Below are 9,625 nucleotides of genomic sequence, written 5' to 3'. Positions count from 1 at the left end.
CGGAAGCGGGAGGGTGGTTCCGGCAAGCCAAGGGGGCGTTGTCGGAATGGTTCCGCGGCCAGCGGATCGCTGCGAGTGGCCTTGAAGGCAGCTGCTGCAGGTGAAGAGTAGGCGGCGGGGCAGAGAGCGGCCTCCGAGGGTAAGGTGGCCGGCCTTGCGAAGGCGTGCGGGGCTGGCGCTGGTGGGAATGGCCCGGAAGGGAAGGGGGGCCGGGCGCCCGAAGGTGGCCCAGAAGGACATGGACCCACCGCTCCTTCCCATCTGTGGGCACTCGAGGATACCCGGGGGGTTGGCGGCTCCTGCGAGAGTCAGCGAGCATCTGCCCTGTGCCGGGCATCACAGGGGACGCGGACTGAGACCCAGAAGGCCAGATTCCGGGCCTGGGAGCCGGGCCTTCTCCCTGGCGCAGCTCCCTCGGCCTGGAAGCCCCACCTGCGCCCTCTCATCTCCAGGCTTTGCCCGCTGGAAGCCAGCCCGGCCCGCCTCCGCTCCGCGCTGCCCATCTCTCGGCTTCTGTTTCCTTCCACGCTGTAGTTGAGAGTAGCGCTTAAGACGACAGAGCCCACAGCCTAGTTCAGTTTCATTACGGTGTGGCCTCTTTGTGCCTCAGCCCCGCATCTGTAAAGCGGCTGTCATAGCGGCACCTGCGTCGCTGGAACCTTGTCGTATTTCATGGGTTGGTGCATGTAAATCGCTTAGACTAGTGGCTGCCACTTAGTAAGTACGCAATAAACGTTAGCTGTTCTCAGCCCTTAAAACAGGGTCTGGCACACAGTGGTGGTCACTAGGTGTTTGTTGCTTAAATGAATGAATGAAAGTTGAATGGAGGATGCACAGAGTATTGTGAGAAACCTTCACTCCCAAGGTGTGTGTATGTGGGTGATGAGGTTTCACTCTGAAAGTGAGCAGTGTTGGGCCTGGAATAGAAGGTGCATTAGTTTGCTAGGATTGCAAACAAAATACTGGGTGGCTTAAACAACAGAAATTTATTATTTTCTCACAGTTCTGGAGGTTAAAAGTCCAAGATCAAGGTGTCTTCAGGTTTGGTTTCTTCTGAGACGTTTCTCCTTGGCTTGCACGTGGCTGCTTTCTTGCTGTGCCCTCCCATGGTCTTTCCTCTGTGTTTTCACATCTCTGGTGTCTCTCTTTGTATCCAAATTTCCTCTTTATAAGAACATCAGTCAGGTTGTATTAGGGCCCATCTTAATGGCATCATTTTAACTTAATTACCTTCTTGCCATTTTAACTTAATTACCTTCTTGCAAGCCTGATTTCCAAATACAATCACATTCTGGGGTGCTGGGGGAACAGTTTACCCATAACAAAAGGAATTCACAGAAATGGACAAGGAGGGAAATATTTTCCAACAGAAGTGACAGAATGGCCAAGAGGCTTAAAAGCAGGGTGCTCAAGATGTTTTTTGTGTTCAGGGCACATATGTGTACTTCAGTCTTGTTTGTGCTTTCCTACTGTTTTTGGGTTTTGTTGTTGTTGTTTGTTTGTTTGTTTTTTTGTCCTCCTGAAAACTCAAAGAAAGTGAGCCCTCTCATTTTTTTAGTCTGGAAAACTTAACTCACATTTCAGCATAGATGTGTCTTCCAGGAAGTTTTCCCTGACCCTCCCTCCCAAATTAATTTCTGCTTCCTCCATTTAATAACTCTGATACAGGACTGGGTGCGGTGGCTCACGCCTGTAATCCCAGCACTTTGGGAGGCCGAGGCAGGCAGATCCTGAGGTCAAGAGATAGAGACCAGCCTGGCCAACATGGTGAAATCCCGTAAACCCCATCTCTACTAAGAATACAAAAATTAGGCGGGTGTGGTGGTGCATTCCTGTAATCCCAGCACTTTGGGAGGCTGAGGCGGATGGATCATTTGAGGTCAGGAGTTTGCACCAGCCTGGCCAACATGGTGAGACCCCCGCCCCTCGTCCCTACTAAAAATGCAAAAATTAGCTGAGCGTGGTGGTGCCTGCCTGTAATCCCAGCTACTCGGGAGGCTGAGGCAGAAGAATCACTTGAACCCAGGAGGTGGAAGTTGCAGTGAGCCGAAAGCACACCATTCCACTCCAGCCTGGTCGACTGAGCAAGACTGTGTCTCGGGAAAAAAATAAAAAATAACTCTGGTACAGTGCGACGATACTTGTTTTTCCCACTAGACTGATGCTTCATGAAGACATGGATGACCATATCTGATGTGTTTGTCATCGTACCTTCAGTGCCTAGCGCATAATGGGCACTCTATAAAGTTAAGTGCATGATGGAAAACTGAGACACAGAGCCTGTGGAGGGCAGGGAACACATCTGTTCCGTTTGTCAGCATTCCATCCTTGTGACAATCTGTTGCACATGTTAGACACACAGTGTCTGTTTAACTGAGTTGGCCTTCCCAGTATGATAAGAGTCAGCATAAAGCTAAGACAAGATTCCAGGTTTGTTTGCTTCAAGCCAGTGCTTTTATGAGTAGGGTGGAGGTGAGGAGCTACGAGTAAGCCATTTGGAAAGTATGATGATGGGCAGACTCCTTAGGAGCCCTCTGAGGTAAGCTTGATATTAAAGTGTGTGAACTGTGGGCCCTTGGAGAAGTAATCTATTAATGGCTGTGCTGAAAAAACATCCACAAATTCTATCCAGTAGTATTTGACCTGGTGGTAGAATTGAGGGGCCTTTACTCTAGGAGTCCTCTCTGCAGGTTGAAATTCCATTCTGGTTGTTGTTTTCTTTAGAAGCATTTCTTCATTCACATTGATCTAAACTTTTTCTTGTTTCTTTTCCCCTCATATTTTCATTTTTTGACGCCATTCATACCATCTTTCCACCATCACATTCCTTGTATAGATTTGTAGCTTTTAGAACAAGAAAAAAACCTCTAAAAGAGATCATCTAGTCCAGTAGGGGACCTCTCCATTTTTATAGATGAAAAACTGAGGCCCAGAGTTACATCCATCCAGAAATATGTATTGAGTGCCTACTATGTCGAAGACACTCTGCTAGGCACCAGAGATACATTGTTCAATAAGACAGATGGAGTCCATGTCTTCACCACAGAAAATTTTTACTGCTTGTCACCAGGTGAGTTAGTCGCAAAGATGGAAGAGAACCTTGTGCTCCTTCTGTCGCACTACAACACCTTGTGTAGCACATGTTAGTCCTGAATTGTGCAGTTCCTTAATGCAAAGCTTGTCTGTGGGATTACCTGGACAATCAGGCATAGGCACTAGACTGAAGAGGCAGCTGATTCTGATCAAAGGAAACAGTGGTTATGAATGCGGCTTTGGTGTCAGATTCCCTGGCTCTGAATCCCACCTCTGTCCCTTATTGCTTACCTATTTTTAGCTGTGTGACCATCTTCTCTGTACATGGTCAGGTGTTCTGTTACTGTGTAACACACTACCCCCAAATTTAGTGACTTAAAAACTATTTTATCTCATAATTCTGCGGGTTAGGTATTCAGGCAGGTGTCAGCTGAGAAATTCTTCAATTCTATGTGGTGTCAACTGGGATCACTCATTGGCATTCAGTTGGAGAAGGGGCCAGCCTGGAGAGGTCAGGATGGCTTTTCTGGGAGCCAGCTGAACCCTTCTCTGTCTCCATGTGTTCTCTCTAGCTGGGCATCTTACAGGTGGCTCAGGCCTTCCATAGCCACTGTTCTGAAAGATGGAAAGTGGAAGCTGTTAGCTCTTAAGGCCTGGGCCTGGGAAATGAGCACAGCTTTGTAAGCACACAATCTGATTAAGGCAGAGCCTGCACAGGAGGGAAGGAGACCTAGACTCCACTACCCCATGGGAGAATCATCAGAGAATTTGTGGCCATCTTAAATCTGCCAAATTCCTCATTGTCCTCACCCGTAAAATGTGGATAATAGTAGCACCTATCTTACAGTAAATGAGTTAATCAGTGTAAAGGGCTTAGAATAGTGCCTGGCATCTAGGAAACATAAGTATTTGTCATAATCATTACTACTATTAGGTATAAGATACATATTTGTTTATAGTTACAATTTACAGAACACATAAGAAATGTAAGATACAATTTTTTTCTAGACCTCTTTATAACCTTATTGGGGAGGTACAGGATTGACATCATTAAGTAATTTAGAGAACTATACGAAATGATATGGAATAATAATAATTATTATTATTATTATTTTGAGACAGAGTCTCGTTCTGTTTCCCAGGCTGGAGTGCAGTGGTGCAATCTTGGCTCACTGGAATCTCGGCCTCCTGGGTTCGAGCGATTCTTCTGCCTCAGCCTCCAGAGTAGCTGGGATTATGGGCATGCGTCACCACGCCTGGCTAATTTTTGTATTTTTAGTGGAGATGGTTTCATCGTGTTGGCCAGACTGGTCTCGAACTCCTGGCCTTAAGTTATCCACCTGCCTCGGCCTCCCAAAGTGGTGGGATTACAAGCATGAGCCACCACACCCAGCCTATAATTCTTATAGTAAAAGTAAATTGTGTAACAGTTAATAACGGCATAGCATCATAACTCAGGGTCATTCCAAATAACTTTTTCCTTTATCACTTCTATAGAGCTAGAAAATGTCTAATTTTCTAATTAGACATCTACCTAATATACCTAGACATTTACATTTGTATAATTAGACAATTTTACCTAATTTTAACAGTTAGGTCCGTGTGTGTGTGTGTGTGTGTGTGTGTTTAATGTCTTTTTTCCCATGGGTGATAGCATAGCATAAAAGCATAGACTCCAGTGTTTGGGGGCCAGGATTCAAATCCTGCCTTTGGCACATAATAGTTGTATGATCTTGGATAAGTGACTTAAAGTCTCCGTATCTCAATTGTTTCTCTTGTAAATGGTGGTAATTGGGTTCTTAGAGACTGTTTCAGTTAATGAATGTTGTATTAATCCATTCTCACACTGCTGTAAAAATACTACCTGAGACTGAGTAATTTATAAAGGAAAGAGGTTTAATTGACTCACAGTTCCACATTGCTGAGGAGGCCTCAGGAAACTTAAAATCATGGCAGAAGGCGAAGGGGAAGCAAGGCACGTTTTACATGGCAGCAGGGGAGAGAGAACCGGGTTGGGGGAGCAGGGACTGCCAAACATTTTTAAACCATCAGATCTACTGAGAACTCAATCACTATCACAAGAACAGCATGGGGGAAACTGCTCCCATGATCCAGTCACCTCCCACCAGGTCCCTCCCCTGACATGTGGGGATTATAATTTGGATGAGAACACAGAGCCAAACCATATCAGATACGATATGCTTAGCACAGGTCTGTGGTAAGTAGTTAGTAAATGATAGCTAAAAAGAAAGATAAACTTAGAAGCCTTTTCAGGCAACCAGCTTGGCAGGGGTGGGTAACTGATTACTCACTTGGCTGTTACTACCCTTGAGGATTCAGCACTGGGAACAGTGTTCGCCACCTACCATCATGCCTTTCTTTCTATACTCTTGTTTGGGGCAGTACCTCAGTGTTGCTCTTTATTCCAGTTTTCTCTGAGTCTCACTCAGAGAACCAGGAGATCATGCCAATACCCCAAACTCTACACATTAGAAACAAAGCTTTCCATAAAGAGATGAGGGGAATCAGAATAAGGTCTAGATTTGATAGGTGAGGTGATGGGGGATGAAATTTAGAGATTCTACATTGAAGGGGCATGCCATTGAAGAAGTTTAGCAGAGAGTTGGAGATTGGAACTGGTAGCTGAAGCTAAAGTTTCAAATTTAGGAGTTGTGTTAGAACATGTGAAAGCCAAGAATGAAAGTGATTGTCAAGGGAAAGAGGAGAGGGCTATGGTGCTGTACCTTAAGGACCATCAACGTTTGCAAGGCTTGAGGGAGACAGGTACAGCATAGGGATGGGACAGATCAGGGACATAGGAAGAGAACCTGAAGAGTTCTGGGAAAGGAGGGGTTTCAGGATGGGAGTTGGCAGACCACATTGCCATGTGTGGCAGGAAAGCTGGAGAGGATAGTTGAGGACTGAGGAAAGGTCACTGTTGGGAAAGTCTGTTTCAGTGGAGTGAGTGGCAGCAAGGTTGCAAGGTGATATGGTTTGGCTGTGTCCCCACCCAAATCTCATTTTGAATTGTAACTCCCACAATCCCTATGTGTCGTGGGAGGAACCTGGTGGGAGGTGATTGAATTATGGAGGTGGGTCTTTCCCGCACTGTTCTCATGATAGTGAATGAGATCTGATGGTTTTAAAAACGGGAGTTTCCCTGCACAAGTGCTCTCTTTGCCTGCTGCCATCCATGTACGACATGACTTGCTCCTCCTTGCCTTTCACCTTCTGCCAAGATTGTGAGGCCTCTCCAGCCATGTGGAACAGTAAGTCTAATAAACCTCTTTCTTTTATAAATTGCCCAGTCTTGGGTATGTCCTTATCAGCAGATGAAAATGGACTAATACACAAGGTGAAAAAGGAGTCATGAGAAAGTAAAGTGGGGCATGTAGATAGCTATTTTGAAAAGTGTGAAAGAGAGGCCTGTGATGACTAGAGGAACCTAAGGGGAGGGCTTTGTTGTTATCCTGTTTTGCTTTGTTTTCGACATGGGGCAATGTTGGTGTGTTTGTTTGGAGGAGCCACCCAAGGACGGGGTGAAGCAATGAAAGCTTCACTGATGGAACCAGGTTCTAGGGGAGGCAGGAAGGCTCAAGGGGAGAGGGAAGGTTCATCTTGGGAAGGAGGAGGCACGTTTCATCCTGTGAAGCCTAAGGGAATGAGGGAGGGGTGAGTGGGAAATTTGGAACTGAGAAAAATTTAAGGCACTATGGTTATCAAGTTATACATCGGTTCAACCTTCTTTTATTTTATTTTATTTATTTTTATTTTTTGAGACAGAGTCTCGCTTTGTCACCTAGGCTAGAGTGCAATGGCACGATCTCAGCTCACTGCAACCTCCCCCGCCTGGGTTCAAGTGAATCGCCCGCCTCAGCCTCCCCAGTAGCTGGGATTATAGGCACTTGCCATCATGCCTGGCTAATTTTTGTATTTTTGTAGAAACAGGGTTTCACCATGTTGGCCAGGCTGGTCTCAAACTCCTGACCTCAGGTGATCCGCCCACCTCAGCCTCCTAAAATGCTGGGATTACAGGAGTGAGCCACTGTGCCAGACTGGGTTCAGCCTTCTTAGTGAAGTTAAAGTCACAGTCATTTTTATGAGTGAGGGAAAGAGATGTGATGGGAATGAAGACACTGGGAAGATCACAGAGGAGCAACCCCAAACCCAGAGCGGGTTAAGTATCGTGGGGCTGGGCACAGTGGCTCATGCCTTTAATCCCAGCACTTTGGGAGGCCGAGGTAGGCAGATTGCTTAAGCCCAGGAGTTCAGGGCCAGCCTGGGCAACATAGCAAAACCCCATCTCTGCAAAAAATTTTTTGAATTAGCCAGGTATGGTGGCACATGCCTGTAGTCACAGCTGCGGCAGGAGGATCGCCTGAGCCCAGGAGGTTAAGACTGCAGTGGGCTCTAATTGCACCACTGCACTGTAGCCTGGGTGGCAGAGCTAGATCCTGTCTCAAAAAAAAAAAAAAAAAAAAAAAGAATAGTGGGAAAGTAGGCGACAGCTCAGCTGAGCCCTGATCTGGAAGGTGGGAGGGTCAGGTGTGAGTAAAGTATTCCCAGGACAGAACCAAAGGCTTTCGGAGGAGAGCACAGGCAGAGATCTGCAGTCCGCCTGCTCAGAATCACTGGAATGCCTGTGATGCAGTTACCAGGTTCCACTGTAGACTGACAGAACAAAACCCTGGGATGTACCCAGGAATCTGCATTTTTAACAAGCTCCCCAGGTGATCCTTACAGATTATTACAGAATCTTTCCATATGCCAGATACTAGTCTAAATGTTTACACAGGTAACCGCAATAACCTGTGAGATAGGGTAAGGACAGTGGGTCACAGAGAAGTCATTTGCCCAGTCATATAGCCAGTGAGTGGTGGAACTAGGTCTCCAACCCACTGGCCAAGAACATAGCTGGTTTGGGGAGCTACCAGTTCATTTTGGCTGCCACATACTTGGAGTAATGGGAGATAAGTCTAAGTAAGAAGTAAGGGGTGTGTTGAAAAGCTTAGATTTGGGCTTAGTGATGTAGTGAGTTTTTCAGCAATGCTTAAGTACTGAGAATGAAGGCAAAGAAAGCAGATGATGCCTTTTTAGATTTTTAGTACCATACTGCCTTTTTTTTTTTTTTTTTTTTTTTTTGAGATGGGGGTCTCTCTCTGTCACCCAGGCTAGAGGGCAGTGGTGCAATCATGGCTTACTACAGCCTCAACCTCCTGGATCAAGCAGTCCTGCTACCTCTGCCTCTCAAGTAGCTGGGACTAGAGGCATGTGCCACCATGCCCAGCTAATTTTTGTTTTTATTTTTCATAGAGACAGAGTCTCACTATGTTGCCAGACTGATCTCAAACTCCTGGACTCAAGTGATCCTCCTGCCTCAACCTCCCAAAGTGTTAGGATTACAGGTGTGAACCACCACGCCTAGTGCAGACTGCCTAACCTTCATAGTCTTGTCCCAATCTGGTTCCATTTCTTCCAACTATTTCTCTTCCATAAATCATCCCCTACTAGACTGCGCCCCTAGACGTCCAAGACCATGGCTTACTGGCCTGTGTATTCCAGCGTCTAGCTCTTAACTGTTTTGTTTAGTCATGCGTCATGCACTTCGTGTGTGCGTTTCCCTCACTAGAATTTCAGCTGCATGAGAGTGGCGACCTGGCGTGTTTTGTTCATTGTTGTGACCCTACAGCCTGCCACACAGTAGTCAGTTGGTGAACAGAGGCTGAAGGATGAAACTTGCAGTGTCTACACAATGGCTTCCCATCTCATTTGGAATCGGAGTCAGGGTTCGTAACAGGTCCCGCAGGCCTGGGCATGACCTCACCCTCTGTCCCCTCTAGGATGTCATCTCCTGCCACTCACTCAGCCACACCTGAGCCCAGCAAGCTCCTGCCTTAGAGACTTGGTGCTTGCTGTTCTTTCTGGCCCAGGTTCCTGCACAGCTCTTTCCCTTCCTTCAGGCGTCTGCCCAAGTAGCCTCTTAGAGAGGCACAAAGGCACGAGTAAGGGGATCTGCTGCTTTGCGATGTCTCTTATATCATTGTCTGTCTGATGATGTTAGGTATTTTGACCTGTACCTTATCTCCCAAAATAGGCTCCTAATTTCCCCAACTTCTAATTCAGTGACCTGTGTACAGGTGTTCGATAAATATGGATTTGATCTTAGCCAGCTGGCTTTTCTTTCACCTTATACATCTTTATATATGTGTATATTATTTTATTTTTCATTTGACATATTCCTAAGTAAACACAGAGAAGTACATACAGTATTAACATGGTCATATTCTAGATTTGTACTGTTTAAATTCTGTGGCTTTTAAAATATAAATTACAATTTCAATCTCTCAGCCACATTTCAAGTGCTCAGTGACTATGTGTGGCCAGTGGCTACTGTATTGAGCAGTGCAGATAGCATTTCCATCATGACAGATAATTCTGTTGAACAGCAGCGGTCTAGATGCCTCAGAAACAGTTATGTCTGTGTGTGTGTGTGTGTGTGTGTGTGTGTGTGTGTGTGTGTGTGAGAAACTGTGATGGGAGAGTGAAGCACAGATCAGTCAGTAAGTTTCAATCCCATTTAGTTTCCAGTGAG

General features: G+C 46.0%; 1 protein-coding gene across 3 annotated transcripts in view; it reads left to right on the top strand.

The window, feature by feature from the left end:
• The first annotated feature begins 5 nt into the window (after nucleotides 1–5).
• The window catches only part of ZBTB49 (zinc finger and BTB domain containing 49), a 31,488-nt gene continuing 21,868 nt past the window's right edge, over nucleotides 6–9,625 (top strand). The window contains exon 1 of one of the 3 annotated variants that reach the window (XM_002814579.5): nucleotides 6–139. The gene's annotated coding sequence lies outside the window, so the exon portion shown is untranslated. The remainder of the gene's footprint in view (nucleotides 140–9,625) is intronic. The other 2 variants (XM_063723315.1, XM_054553706.2) reach the window with 2 other exon arrangements.

The sequence above is a fragment of the Pongo abelii genome, chromosome 3 (genome assembly GCF_028885655.2).
Source record: "Pongo abelii isolate AG06213 chromosome 3, NHGRI_mPonAbe1-v2.0_pri, whole genome shotgun sequence".
Classification (NCBI taxonomy): Eukaryota; Metazoa; Chordata; class Mammalia; order Primates; family Hominidae; genus Pongo; species Pongo abelii.
The sequence above is the reverse complement of the archived record's forward strand: the minus strand, read 5'-3'. Positions and strand labels throughout refer to the sequence as shown.